At 46.5% G+C, this 15,281-nt stretch overlaps 1 protein-coding gene across 2 annotated transcripts in view; it reads right to left on the bottom strand.

Annotated features, from left to right (window-relative positions):
- The window catches only part of RTL9 (retrotransposon Gag like 9), a 48,766-nt gene extending 35,876 nt beyond the window's left edge, over window positions 1-12,890 (bottom strand). The window contains exons 1-2 of one of the 2 annotated variants that reach the window (XM_072743862.1): window positions 12,765-12,890; window positions 769-902 (exon numbers count right to left, since the gene is read on the bottom strand). The gene's annotated coding sequence lies outside the window, so the exon portion shown is untranslated. The remainder of the gene's footprint in view (window positions 1-768; window positions 903-12,764) is intronic. The other variant, XM_026014922.2, reaches the window with a different exon arrangement.
- Window positions 12,891-15,281: the final 2,391 nt, after the last annotated feature.

Genomic DNA, 15,281 nt, shown 5'->3' with positions numbered 1-15,281 from the left:
GTGTAGAACACTTAGAACCGTCCTTGGCACCTAGTAAGCACCCAGCAAAAAGCTTTTTATGCTCTCTGTTCCTTTTGTTTGATTTTTGTAAGACTCTCTGTTTGGTGATGGGACTCTAAGGACTGGTTTCTAAAACAGAACTGCTCTCAACAAATTCCTCCCTTTAGCCTGATTTTTTTTTTGGAATGACACAGTTCTGTCATGATTTTTCCCTCAGCAACCATATGTCTGGCAAAAACCTCAGGGAGAAAATATTTCCCAGATGGTTTTGTTTCTGTCAGCCTACTATGTGTCAAGCAGCCCTCCAGGTGAAAGGGATACATTGCTGAGCAATAAAGACAAGGTCCCTGTCTTCTTGGAGTTTACATTCCAATAGGCAAGACAGACTATAAACAGACAAATATAAACAACCAAAATTACCAAGAGGCAAGTGCAATTAAGGAAGGGTCACCAATAAAAGGAATATCAGGGAGAGTCAGAAGGGAACTAAGGTGGTCAGAGAAGTCTTATCTCAGGAGGTAACATTTTAAATTGAGACTGAAAGGTCAAGAAGCCTTGCAGGTCAAAAGCAAGAGCAAAGGTAGTCCAGGCAGAAGGAAATGCATGTGCAAAGGCCCTGGGGCAGGAAAAGACTCTGCAAATGCTCCAGAAATCAAAAGAACAGCTTGGCTGGGACATACAGCCCCGGCAGGGAGGAAAAGCAAGCAGGATTATTCTATGCATTTTGAAGATGAAGAACGGAAAGACCGGATTGCTTAATGGACTTACCCACAATGCCTTGCACATAGTAGGTGCTCCATCTGTTGCAGAATTCCCAGTCAGTAGGGTGGGGCTGAAGTCATCCGCCTTCCAATTCGGACTGAGATTTCCCACCACAACTAGGAATCAGCTACCCAGGAAGACTGAAATGTACAGTCTTTTTCATTGGTGAGTCATAGGCAACGCACATTAGAGTGTGGGGTCGAGTGGCCCCAGCTGCCGCCTGAGTGTAAGGGGCGGGGGTGGGCTCAGGCCGTGGCTGAAGCTTTTTAGCATGTTTATGATGAGCTGAAAGCACTCACTGCTTAATTTAAAATACCGCTCACACATACACATACAATTCAGCAGCTGGGGGAGCTGCCAGGAATTGAGGCTAAGTGTAGAAAATTGGAGGATCAGGAATGTCGGGTACCCGGCCCAGTTTCCCTGCACCCACAGGCTGCCTCTGACCCCATACATGCTCATCTTCCCTGATAAGCTCCCAGAGGTCAAGACATGGATGGGGGCAGTAGAGCTTCGAGTGGGAAGGGGAGTCTCTGCAGAGCCTGGTGCCCCAGCCGGCCACGCTAGTAGCTCTACCTGGTCCTAAGTTTGCGAGCCCTCCTCTTCATCCACGCCTATTGAAATAGCCCTCAAAGCCCAAAGCCACTCTCCTGGTGAAGCATCCCTCAGCAGTGCCTCCCAACACCTCCCCCTCCCCTTCCTCCCCATCTTCGTGTTCCTGGAAATCTGACCCTTGGGAAAACTCATTTGGCCCTGATAGCAAACTGCCTGTGTGTATCTCATCTCCCCAACCACACGGGGGTCCTCAGCACACAGGCTTGCATTCCCGGCCGCTCTGGGCACAGCCCTCCGCATGCAGTGAGAACCCCACCGGGCTTCTCCTCAGGAGTTGTGGGAGCTGCGCCAGAGTAGCATTTGAAAAGCCTTTTGGGTAGAGTACCTGCTCTTCACTGGAAAACAAGAACTTCAACATGATGAAACTGCAGAACACCCTCAGGGGTATCTGGTTTCCTCACCATCACCTTTGCTCCCCTACACCCTTGGGGGCCGTGGGGATGGGGAGGTGGTGAGAGGATACCTGCCCACGGACAGGATGGACCTGCAGGCTTCTCCATCAAAATGCCCCCACAATGTGGCTCTTTGCCTATAATTAGCCCTTCTGACTGGCAGGTCCTCTCTCCCAGTTCTACGTTCCAAAACCTCTTCAAGGTCAAATCCAAATGCCATCTCTGCCGTGGCCCGGCTCCATCCTGGGCACAATTCATTGCCTCCTCTCCAACCCTTCATGGGTCCCTGTGTCTGTCCCTTTCAGGATCCGGGGCCAGTGGGCTGGAAACACCTCAGTTCAGATCCCAACCCCATTTCTTCTCTAAGCAACCTCAGTTTTCTCTTCTGAAAAAGGGGATAACAACCCACCTCCATGGGATATGGGATGGTGCCAACAGCATGATGCTACCTGCCTCCCACCCGGCACAAGACTTGGCCTAAGGAGCTCAGTAAGTGCTACTTATCATCATCCTCTTCATCATCTCTGGGAAGCAGGGTGAAGTAAATGACTAAGAATGTGGGCTTGGGACCCAGACGCTTCTAGGTTCTGGGCACAGTTCTGTCGCTTCCTAACGGCATGCCCTTGGGTCAGTCACTTCCTCTGGGAGGCCCAGCTTCCTCATGTGTGAGATGAAGTCATTGTAGCTTCCCCACCCCCATCACTGAACCTGTTTGGGAGGGTCCCAAAGATGTAAGGTGGGCAAGGTAAACCAAGCAAGCACGCACTGGGCTCGTTGCATCAACACTGCTCCTTCGGGTCTACACACCCCAACAACCTATAAAACTCCTCTCAGGGCACGGACGATACTTTACTTATCTCTGCATCTCTCCCTGCCTGGCCTAGCCCAGAACCTCTGCAGCTGGCAGGCCCACAATAAATCATTGTTGAATTGAATTGAAAACCCAAACCAGATGTGCCTCTCCCCCTGTCAAACGAAGCTTTCAAGCTGGTGGGTTGGGCCTGCTGCTGCCCCCTTCTGACTCCCCCTCCCTTGGAGCTGGGGGGCGGGTATTGTCTTAGTGGTTCTGGGGAATGAAGCTGGGTGGTGAGGAGAGATAGGAAGGGGTGGGGATAGGGGAGGTGAGACCAGCTGGGAAGGGAAGGTAGGGCAGAGCCCTCTGTCTGCTCCTGGTGACTGAGAACACTGCCTTTGGAGGGTGTTATGCTGATGTCTGCGTTGAATGCAGAGAGGTGGGTTTGATTCCCGAAGTGACATGCCAAAAGCCCTTCACCCAGCCAGGGCTGGCTAATGAGGAAACCCACCCCTCCCCGAAACTCCCCAAAAGGGCAATAAATACAGGTGTCAGGAGAAAGCTCCCTTCTCTTGCAGAGGTGGTAAAGGGACAAATCGGTTGTAAGACTATAAAAAGGGACCCTTGTCTTGAGTGTGTCGGAACCAGAGCTGGACAGACAGGGCCTCAGGAGTAGTATGCTGTCTAGCACAGGGTCGAGGCTAAGAGCCAGACACCAGGACCCGGCTGCCTGGACTGTAACTCTGGCTCTGTCCCTTACTAGTCTGCCTGACTCCCGGCAAGTGACATCACCTCCCTGTGCCTCTGTTTTCTCATCTGATGCAAAGTGCCAACAACAGTTACCTGCTTGCAGGGTTGTCTATGAGAGTTTAATGAGCTAGTAGTGTTGGTAAAGGTACCATGTGCCTGGTGCCCGGTAAATACTCTACTGACTGTTGGTTAAATAAGAATGAATTTTACCTCTGCCCCGGGTTGGCAAGACCAGCCTGGGGGCAGTGTTGCCAAATGGTTAGAGCTTGCCTGGGGTGCCGGCTGAACTCTGCTTCCTACCCCGGTCACATGATTTCAGAGCTGAGTCTCTCTGAACCTCAGTCTTACCATCTCTAATGTGGGGACAGCACCAGTCCTACCTCTGAAGCTTGTGGCAAGTTTTAAATGAGATAGCTCCCAGGTTGTGAACATAGTGCCTGCGGCCACCAAGTGAGTTAGCACCCAACAAAGACAAAGGACTCATCATCTGAACCTTGGAGAGTGCTGCTTCCTATTTTTTTTTTTTTTTTTGCCTCTTCTGGGTTAACACACGACATGTAGTTTTAGAAATCCTATTGCAGTAAAGGAACAATTTCATACTTTTGCCAATGAAATTCTTAAACATTGTATCCGAGAGCCAGAAAAAGGGAAACATTTTTGGTCATTTATCAACCATGCAAGCATGGGCAATCAGTTGCCCCAGTCAGCAGTTCTGACCGCCCCCCCCCCAAAGCTGCAGAAGGCACTTTGTAGGACAAAATCGAAGGAATGAGTATTTTACTTGCAAACAAAAGCCATCTTTGTTTGCTGCCCAGCTTTGGGAGAAAAAAAAATATCTCAACCCAGGAGCTTGGAAAATTCTTGAAAGTCCTCATTTTATTCCAGCAAATCCAACCAAATTGGCAAGACTCCTGGCCATGTGAACCTGAGTCAGAATGAGTTGCCTCTACCCACCATCCTCCCCACAGCACCAGAACCCAGCAGGATATACTGGGCACCAATAGACATTGGTTCTCGATTTCTCCATGGGAGCCCCAGATTCTATTTCTACAATGTCTGCTACATTGCCAAAACACTCTGAAAGCAGCACCAAAGAACATTTTGAAAACAAGGGGAAAAAAGCATCCATCAACTCACCACTTTAACACAACTCTTAATTTTGCGTGGAAAGTTCTCTTCCAGGATTTCTCCACGTGCAGACATATTTGTACAGCACTGTAGTCATAGGGAAAAACTGTAGCAGCTTCAGCCAAGAACCAGATACCATACAGCTCATGTCACTACACCTTCCAAGTGAGGGCTCTTTCCTCCCTCATTCACTCCATTCATTCATTCAGTCATTTGACAAACACGGATTTAACCAGGCTCTGGTGCGTAGCCCTGGGGAGCATGAGGATGGGGATGACTAAGTCGCTGTCCCCGCCCTCAAGCAGCTCCCACTTTAGTGAGTTAGTTTATGGTGAAACAGACAAGTTAGCAGGAAATTCCAGCATACTAGGGTCAATGCATACATGCAATCAATGAGAGCACAGAGGAAAGGAGGACTGCAGGTGGGCAGGAAAGGGGTGTAAGTCTCAGTTTCATTCTGAGAGAGAGATTTGAAGCAGGGCAGTAGCACAGTCAGATGTACATTTTAAGCAGATTGCCCCAGCAACAGAATGGAGGCTAGATGAGAGGACCCAAGCTAGGTAACAGGACATGAGCTAGGTAACAGGGGGACCTGCAGGCTCACAGCAATCACTCAAGATTAAGGAGGGTCAAAATGAATGAGATGGCTTCGCCACTTACACATTGGGTCACCTTAGTGGGTGACTCAACCTCTTTGTGCCTTAGTCTCCTCTCCTCTGTAAAGCAAAAATCACCAGAGCATCTCCCTGGTGGGACCATGGAGAGGAGGGTTAGATGAGATATTGCATGCAAAGCGCCTGGCATAGGGGTTGCTGCCTGGAAGCCACTCAGCACATGTTCCTTCCCCTTCCCCCCTCATTCCCTTCTCTTCCACCTCACCCTTCCTTAAAGGCACGCACGGTATGGAGCATGGAAGTGGCCGAGGCAGGATTCTAACCCAGACAGTCTGACTCCATAGGGCAGTGGAGAAAGTTTGAAAGTGCCGTTGTCAGGACAGTTACTTAGAAGGATTGTTTAGCTGAGTCGAGGACCCAGCTGAGGTTGGAAACTATGACTTTCGAGTGGGACTAATCAACAAAGTGATGGGATTTTCTCCAGCAGTGTTCCTCCATCTGGGTGTAAGCACAGAGGAGGAGACTGTCAGTTAAATTTATCCGAGCTTGGGTTTTTGCCTAGTGGATGTGTCAGAAAGACATGGGGCAAGGGAGTTCAGGATATAGGCAGGATCCTGAGGTCTATATTCTGGGAGCTGGGCAAACAGGCTTCCTATCTCATCTGGCTTCCTATCTCATCTCTGTCCAGTACTAGCTGTGGGACTTCGAGTAAGTCACTCAACCTATCTGAGCCCCAGTCAACTTGGTAAAACAATTAAAAAAAAAAAAAAGACAACAGTACCTGTCTTAAAGTTACTGTGAGAATTACACAAGATCACTGAAATGATGATGTAAGATGTGGCTGGCACATACATATTCATTATTATTTTATCATCATCATCATCGTCATCAGTTTCAAGGATGGACAGGGAAGGGAGAAAGGTGAAAGGAGCTGACTGGGTGGGGGAAGGAAGGGGGCTCAGGAGCCCAGAGATCTTCTTGGGCATAAAACCGATGAGCTTTGGGGGTCAGTGAATGGGATGTGGATGGCAGGGGTGCTGAGATGGAGCAGGTCTGACTGGTGATGAAGTATGGTACGACTAGAACGGGGATGTGTCCTGCACATGGACCATGGATGTTGAACTCACCCAGAATGATGCCAGGACTTGGGGTGGAGAAGAAGACAGTGAGCCAGATGTCGAACTCTTCGTTGAGTGGATGAGTGGGGGTGGTTTGGCAAGGAGGGGATGGTTAAAAAGAAGGGTCGATGAGGAGAGGAGAGAAGAGGGTGCTGTAGCCAGATGACATGAAAAGGAGGATTTCTTGGCCGAAGGCGGAGAAGTAACCGGTCTGGAAGCAAGGAGAAGCTGGAGCACAGACCCCACCTCCGAGCCCTAGGGTGCCTGTGGTATGAGCAGTGTCCACAAGAGGGCGCAGCAGGCAAAGCCGTGAGCCTCTCCACAGAGACAGGTTTCAGCACTTGCAGGCGCAAAGGTGGGGAACAGTGTTCTGGGGATTGTTTCCCGTGAGACGAGGCGGGAAGACAAGGGGGGGTTTATTCCAGACGGTGCAAAGAAGAATAGGAGAGGGCAGCAGGAGGGAAACAGATGAGTCAGGGGTAGCGGGGAATGTGAGCAAAGAGCAGAATGGGAATGGTATAGAAGACAGATGACGGGCAGGGAGACTCACCGTTGGGCTGTAGCCAATGACTGGGGGGATGTGAGGCTTGGTGGGATTAACTGTCCTCAGACTTCTAAATGGAGCTTTTTCCCTTTACGTCTTTTGTTTATTATAAAAGTAACACATGCTTGTTTCAAACAATTCTAATCATTACTGAAGTGAAAATCTGCCTCCCCCATACTGTTCCCCAGAGGTAACCACTGTTGACAGTCTGTCTATTCTTCCAGATTTTTTTCTTATGTATAACATATAATATCCTTAAAAAATCAGATCCTCTTCTACCAATTCTTCTGCAGCTTGCTTTTGTCACAATACTATATTGGAGGGATCCCTGGGTGGCACAGTGGTTTGGCGCTTGCCTTTGGCCCAGGGCGCGATCCTGGAGACCCGGGATCGAATCCCACATCAGGCTCCCGGTGCATGGAGCCTGCTTCTCCCTCTGCCTATGTCTCTGCCTCTCTCTCTCTCTCTCTGTGACTATCATAAATAAATAAAAATTTAAAAAAAAATACTATATTGGAAATATCATTGCATATTAGCATATAAAGATCTAACTGGTCCTAATCTGTCGCTTGATTGCTATTGTCATCATCAGAGTACATAGTAGGGGCACTTACTGCATGCTCTGTGCTGGGTGCTAAGTATTTCATTTGGATTAGCTTCTGGATTCCTCACAACTTTCTGAAAAAGGAGTTGGTATTGTTCCCATTTTACAGATGAGAGAATCGAGACACGCTGAGGTTAGAAACTAGTCCAAGGCCCCACAGCTCACAAAGGCAACAGCAAGAACTCGAACTTAGCCAGTCTGAGCACAGAACTCACATTCTTAATCACAAGCATTGTGAAGAAACTTAGTGTGCCTGTATTTAGAGGTGCTTTAGCTTATTCCAACTTTTTGCTCCTTATGAACTACATCTAAGGGAACATTCAAGACATAGACCATTTCAAATGGATGCAACCCCTCAAAGAAGACCTTACTGGGTCAAATGATTATTGCAAGCCACTCTCGAGAAGCTGTGCTCAGTTAGACATGCTCCAAGAGCGAATGTGTGTGCCTCCTTCACCATATCCTCACAGATATGGGGTCTTAGCAACCTTTGAAAGTCTGCCACCCCACAAGGTGAGCCATGACATTTCAATGATCTAAATGCTGTTTTGATTTGCATTATTATTGCTTATTTATTACTGAGTTTGTGAACAATTTTTTACGGCAGAAGTCCTTTGTATCTCCCCTGGCTTGCCTATTCCTTAGTCTTTGACCATTTTACTAGCAGATTGTTCATCATGTCCTTGCCGATCTATAGAAGCTCATGCTCACTTAGGTTCCCCCAGCAAGTATTTACCAAACACCTACTGTGTGCCACACATTGCCCTAGCTCTAGGAAGATGGTGGCAAGTAAGCAGAGCCCCGGCTTTCGTGAAGCTCACATGTAAGTCAAGGAAACAGGTAATTGGCAAATACCTAAATAATGTAATTGTAGATCAGGGTGAGTGCTATAAGGAAAATAATGCACTTCCTATAATGGAGCTCTTAAACTGTTATGAATAATCACCCTATGTCTTCCTTCTCTGTGTGACTTTATCCTGGTTTGCCCTTTGTCTTTCGGCTTTGCATGAGATATCTTTCGCGGAGCTGAAATTGTTCAATTTTTGCATAGTCAAATCTGTCATTGTTTTTCCTTATAGCTGCTAGGGTTTCTTCTTGCCTTGCAAAGATTTCCTACCTCAGGAGTTAAAAAATACTCTACTGTGCGTTCTTCCAACCTTTCCAGGGTCTCTCTGCTTAAAATCTAACCCTTGGTGGCACCTGGGTGGTTCACTGGTTGAGAATCTGCCTTGGGCTCAGGGTGTGATCCTGGGGTCCAGGATCGAGTCCCGAATCTAGCTTCCTGGAGGGAGCCTGCTTCTCCCTCTGCCTGTGTCTCTGCCTCTCTCTCTCTCTCTCTCTGTCTCTCGAGAATAAATAAATAAATCTTTAAAAAATGTATTTAAAATCTAATCCTTGAACTAAGGTGGAATATATTTTGGAATAAGGAGTGAGATAAAGATTCAGCTTTATGTTTTTTCCTGATGGCAAGGCAGTTGTCACAATCAATGGCACCATGTATTAAGCTGTGCGTCCATGTCCCCAGAGATGATAAAGTGAGGCACACAGACAGGAAGAGCCTTTCTTAGGGTCATGTAACAAATCGGTGGTGGCAGAGCTGGGCAGAAAGGGAAGGTCCTAGGGGTGCTGACTTTCATGGCAACAATACGCAACTGAGCTTGCCCTGCTCTATCCCCTGGTGTTCTTGAACTACCTTCCCCAACCCATGCCAATATTTACCGTCTGCACCACGACAATTCCCCTTTCCGATAAGCCCCTTGACCTCTCGTTCCCGGACAACAGTGCAGTGACTCCGTAGCAGCTCTGCTACTTATAAATAGGCAAATACCTGCTGATCTCTGCTGAGATACCTTGCATTGGGGCAGCTTTGGCAGCAGAGGGCTGGGGGCAGAGGCCAGACAGATTCACCATTTCAGAACCAAAATAGGAAGTGTCCCTCCTAAATAAAGAACTCTGGCGTTGTGTTCGTTCAGTTACTAATGGAGCAAGTGCTGTCCCGGGAGCCTTCCAAGGGGGCTGCCTCAAATTATACCAAAGTGATATGATGAGTTCTGGGGCTCCAGGCAGAACAGACCTAGAATCCATCAGGTTCTCTTGCAAGGACCACCTGCAATGCAGCTTGGCTTCACATTCCCTTTCCTTCTTTCTTTCTTTCTTTCTTTCTTTCTTTCTTTCTTTCTTTCTTTCTTCTTTCTTTCTTTCTTTAAGATTTTATTAATTTATTCATGAGAGACACACAGAGAGGGGCAGAGACACAGGCAGAGAGAGAAGCAGGCTCCGTGTGGGGAGCCTGATGAGGGACTCAATCCTAGGACCCCAGGATCACAACCTGAGTCAAAGGCAGATACTCAACCACTGAGCCACAGAGGCGTCCCTCACATTCTGTTTCATTTGGTGGCTTTCCTATCCAGGCTTGCCCTTCTCCTGCTACATTTCCACCTTCCCCCCAAGAGACAGGCAAGCAGGGGGGTATCTCCAGGAAAAAAAAAGAATGGTGAAGTGGGAGTCCAAGTCATTCAGGTGACTCGAAGTGACAGTTTTTCAAGGGTGATATTTTCTGTCAGTTACCAGGAAATCTTAGGTCAAAATGTTTGGAAAAAAAAAAACAGGTGGATAATTGCCTCCATTATTTCACTGGGCTTTCCATGGACCGACACAGCTGAAGGTGTTGGTGAGTTCTTGTCCTGTTACCTTCGGTGTGTTTTTGTTGTTGTTGTTGTTGTTGCTTCTCTCCTAAACCCTGCCATAAATTTATGGTTTGGAATAGGGTGACAGAGCTTTTTAGCATATTCTCTCTCCCCTACCTACAGGCAGAGGGGGAAGCTGGTGTCTGCAGTGTGATTTCAAGTCTTTCTTTCCATGCCCAGGATCTTGCTAACCCGTCGTCACAGCATCAGATGTTTCCACTCTGCCCTGACTTGCTGTGCGCCCTGGGGCAAGTTGCTGACCCTCTCTGGGACTCAGCTGACTTCCAGTAAAACGCAAAGGTCAGTGTAAGTGGATTCTCCAACCAGGCTCCTTGTCAAGACTACCAGTGGTGCTTATCAGGATGCAGATTTCAGGCCCCAAGCTAGACTCACTGAATCAGACTATCTGAAACCCAGGAGCCACCATATCTGAATCTCAACAAAAACCCCCCACTGTGTTTCCATTGTGCAGTGAGCCAGGTGACCTCAGGGTCACTTCCACTAGGCCTCTGGCAATAGGTGGCTTGATCCTCCCTTTCCACTTCTCTGTTTTATCTCTAAGAGAGCTGCTTCCCTTCACCTGCCCTTGCCCCCCCAACACACACCCTCAAAGGGAGCCCATTATCTCATCAGAAGCCCTGAAAGCTGTAGCCATTCATCTATCAGAGAGTGAACAGTCACCTTTGAGGACAGGACCCAGAAAGAAGGGGTTCACACATTACTGATGGGGATGGGGGTCAAGAGAGTGAAATGCAACAGCAGCAACAGCAGGAAAATGGGAGATTGGATCTGCCTGAAAGCCAGGACAGCCTAAGTCCCCACTGAGGATATACAAGACATTGACTTATGGTAAGGACCATACAGGAGGCTCATTTTCCCCGGGATCACCTCTGCCTCAGCCTGGGGAACAGAATGCAGAGAGGCAGGGAACCACTGGAAGATAGATTTCCCTTTAGTTGGTGGGGTCTAATGGCTCCTGGGGGTGAGAGTGTAAGCACATCTCTCTCTACCCCTGGGACCATCTGATAGTCCTCGGGCCAAAGCGTGACTTGAAATGAGAAGCCTGTGAGAAGCACGAGGCACTCTTCTCATAGCTGGAATCCTGCCCTCTTTTGGCAAGCAACAGCCCCCATCTCCTGCCCACTTCATCCCCCCACTCTGCTGACCTAGTTCCCTGGCTCTCTAGTCTCTGCTTCAGTCCACGTTCATTATTCATTCTCCATTCGCCTGTTATTTACTAAGCTCCTACTCTGACCTGGCTCTGGATTAATTAAGCCAAATGGAAGCAAAACAGACATGGTCCTGGCCCTTAGGAAGCCAACAAGCTAGCACGATCATTTTCAACTTTATCAGAAGCAACACCTCTTTCTTACATCTTTTTTTGTTTTACCCCTCTACTACCCTGAAATGAAATTCATAAATGCTGTAATCTGTCTACACACATAAATTCAAAAAGATCAATAAATGTTCTGCCACATCAAGAGGAAATGAAAGTAATCCATAGTAAACTAATGTGTATTTAAATATGTAAATGCTCACAGAGGGCTTCCACTGAAAGACGAAGGAGGCAGAGGCTTGTGCTTTCATATAGAATCCCCAAAAATGCAATAGCTACAAACCAATCAAGGACTATTGCACTGGTGTCTCTAATTCCAAAAGCAGCATCACAATTATCAATGTGATTTTCTGAAATGGATAACAACTCTGGTTAAACCTCTGGAAAAAAAAGGCGATTTTCCATCTCTTTACACAATAGTTTGATTGCAACTGTGGGATGCTGGGAGGAATAAAAACCCCTTGTTCCTCTGCGTAAAATATTTGTAGTATTAATCATGCATGATGCTAGACTATTCTTTATTTTGCAAGAGGGTCCTGGCATGGCAGGACATCCAGCATAGCATCCCGTTTCGAGTCCACTGAATGACCTCACGAATTTTCCAAAAGTCCCCTAGGGGGCAGTATTGCCTCAGTTGCGAGCCACTGATCTAGTCTTTGGGTTCCAGTAAAATAGGGGCTTTGTCTAGTTCATCCCCTTCACTCCTGCCCCGGAAGAATTGAGGAATCTAGTCCTATTCTTGCTACCAGGGCCCTGCAGGGACTCAGAAGCCCCACCTCTTTTTGATCACCTCAGCTAGCTAGGCTGTGTAGGACTGCTGTTTCTACCAAAGCCAGCTACTTGTCTAGATTGCAACCTGTTGCTGCCACTCTCTTTGGGCGCCCCCACTGAGATCAGCTTCAGCAGCCAAGTCTCCTACCCCCTCCCCAGGGTGCCACTACTTACAGATACCATGCCTTCCTCTCTGCACCCCAGCCCCCAGCCCATCCTCTATGTCAGCCCTGGACTGCTGATAAACAGCAGACCAGGTCCCGATACAGCCAGGTTGGAGGTAGGGTCTCACCAGATCCCTGTGGACTTTTGCCTGCAGCTAGATTCCCTTACGATATTGAAAAATGAAAGAATTCTCTAGCGCAAATAGGAAGACAATGAGTGTCAGCCTCAAGGCTATCTTCTATCAGCCTTTAAACCACTTTCTTGCTCAGCATCACACAGATAGCCCCAAACCATTTAAGAAGCCAGCTCAGTGTCATGTCCAGCACTGTAGCCCAGAGTATGTGCTCTGAAATCAGACAGCCCTGGACTTCAATCCAGGGTCTATACCTCATCCTACTGAGGGACTTACAGAGTTTTCACTTTGACCCCCTGCTCTGCAGTTTGCTCACTTGGAAGATACTATTAATAATAAGAACAGTACCTACCTACATAGCGTCCTTCTAAGGATGAAATGAAATGAATGTCTACAAGATGCATAGCAGCGGGCCTGGTACATAGTAATCCCCCAGAAAAGGATAGTTATTGTTGCTATTCTGGGAATCATGTGATATGCTCCAAAAATTGGCTTCTGTGAACTTGACTTGTCTCATCCTGCATGTTTCCACTTTATCTTCTAGAACCAAATTAGAAGTTTTTGTGGGGCTGACCAGAATGTGTTTTTATTTTTCCTACCCTGTCTCATTCCACAATACAAATAGGAGAGGCAATCATGGACCAGATAAGGATGGGGAAGCAGAATTAGCTAGGAACTATATTTAAATACAGCACCCACTTGCTTAGAAAATTCAAGAATTGTCTGAAAAGGTGTCCAGTAAAGTGGGCTCCATGTTTAATCACCTCAAGCAATGTCAGAGCTTTTGGAGAAGAGGGAGAAAACACAATCAATCATCCAGGTGCCAAGGAGAGCCTTCAGCTTCTGGGAAGAAACAATATTAAAAAGTCATCTCAGTGCAAGCAGCTAGATTGAGGGAACAGACATCTTGAATGTTCTCATCTGTTTGCTTCACATTAAGAAAGGGTCTTGAACAATGCAGGAGTCATTGACAGGGACCTCCAATCATTCATCAATCAGTCATTATTTACTGAGCACCTACTATGTGTGTGGCACTACACAGGCAATAGAAAGCAGAGGAGTCTAAGCATCAGTCTAGAGCCTTCCCTGGAAAAACTTGTTATTTAGTTGGGAAGTGAGCAAAGGCATGGCCGGGGAGACAGTAGGGGGGAGAAGAACAAATCCATAGACAAAGCAATCGAAAGCCCTTCAGGTACAAAAGGAAGTAATTAAAACCTACAAAATCAACAGGCCAGATGTTCTGCTATTTGGTTATATATATATATTTTTTTGACTGTATATATATGTGTGTGTGTGTGTGTGTGTGTGTGTGTATACAGTCAAGCTTATGAGGATGGCTGTTTGACTTTACCAGGACTTAGAGTGGTTCAAAACCAGGTTTTGGTATCAGACAGATCTGAGTTTAAGTTGTGGCTCTACCATTTTATTAGCTGTGTGACCTTGCTCAGGTTGCCTAACCTCTATGAGCCAGTTTCTCCTTGTGGAAATTGAAGGTAATAACAGCACCTTCTTTGAAAGATGGTTGTGAGGATTAAAAGAGAAGCGATGTAAAGCACACAGCATAGAACCTACCACATAGCTAATATACCCTTAAAAAGGCAGCAAGGTAGCTTACTGTAATCTTTAAAAGAGACCAAATGTTTTGACTGCTACAGCTTTGTAGTGTATTTTCAAATCTGGTCTTGTGATGATACCTCCAGCTTCGTTCTTCTTCCTCAAGATTGTTTTGGCTCCACAGGGTCTTTTGCAGCTCCAGACACATTTTAGTATTATTTATTCTGGTTCTGTGAAAAATGCCATTGGTATTTTGATAGGGATTGCATTGAATCTGTAGCTTGCTTCAGGTAGTATGGACATTTTAACAACCTTAATTCTTCCAATCCATGAGCATGGAATGTCTTTCCATCTGTGCCATCTGCAATTTCTTTAATCAGTTTTTTATAGTTTTCAGAGTGCAGGTCTTTCACCTCTTTGGTTAAGTGTATTCCTAAGTATTTTATTATTTTTGCTGCAATAGTAAATGGAATTATTTTCTGAATTTCTCTTTCTGCTACTTCGTTATTAGCGTGGAGAAAGGCTACCCATTTCTGGGTATTCATTTTGTATCCTGAGACTTTATTTAATTCATTTATTACTTCTAGTAGTTTTTTGGTGGAGTCTTTAGGGTTTAGGGTTTTCTATGTGTAGTGTTGTGTCATCTGCAAGTAGTGACAGTTTAACTCCTTCCTTACCCATATGGTTGCATCTTATTTCTTTTTCTTGTCTGACTGCTATGGCTAGGACTTCCAGTACTATACTGAATACATGTCTCCAGAGTGACCATCCTTGTCTTGCTCCTGATCTTTGAGGAAAAGTTCTGGTTTTCACCATTGAGTATGATGTCAGCCTGCTGGTTTTTCATACATGACCTTTATTAGGGAATGAATAGAAATCATCAGATTAAAAGGCACAGCAAAGGAAACAGTGATATTGTAATGGCGTTGTATGGTGACAGTCGCAACACTTGTGGTGAGCACAGCATTAAGGTATAGAGATGTTGAATCACTGTTATACACCTGAAACTAATGTAACATTGGATGTCAACTATACTCAGATTTTTAAAAAATGATATTTTGAAATAAAAGAGAGAAAACGGCCATTACTAGTGTTGGATTAAGACATCCAGAAACTGACAGGAAATGCCAGTCTCTTCCATAATGATGAGGGCAGGGCTGGTTCTCCCTTGCTTTTTGGAGCACAAGCATTCTTAAAGAAGAGTGTACTGGGCCTGGCAAAATGCCGAGGTGAAGAAAATAATCATACAATAGCAACTTTTACCCCCAGATTAATCTGGGTTTTATGTTACCACCTACTTGCCTAGAAGGAGCTC

The sequence above is a fragment of the Vulpes vulpes genome, chromosome X (assembly GCF_048418805.1).
Source record: "Vulpes vulpes isolate BD-2025 chromosome X, VulVul3, whole genome shotgun sequence".
Classification (NCBI taxonomy): domain Eukaryota; kingdom Metazoa; phylum Chordata; class Mammalia; order Carnivora; family Canidae; genus Vulpes; species Vulpes vulpes.
This window is presented reverse-complemented; position numbering and strand designations above follow the sequence as displayed.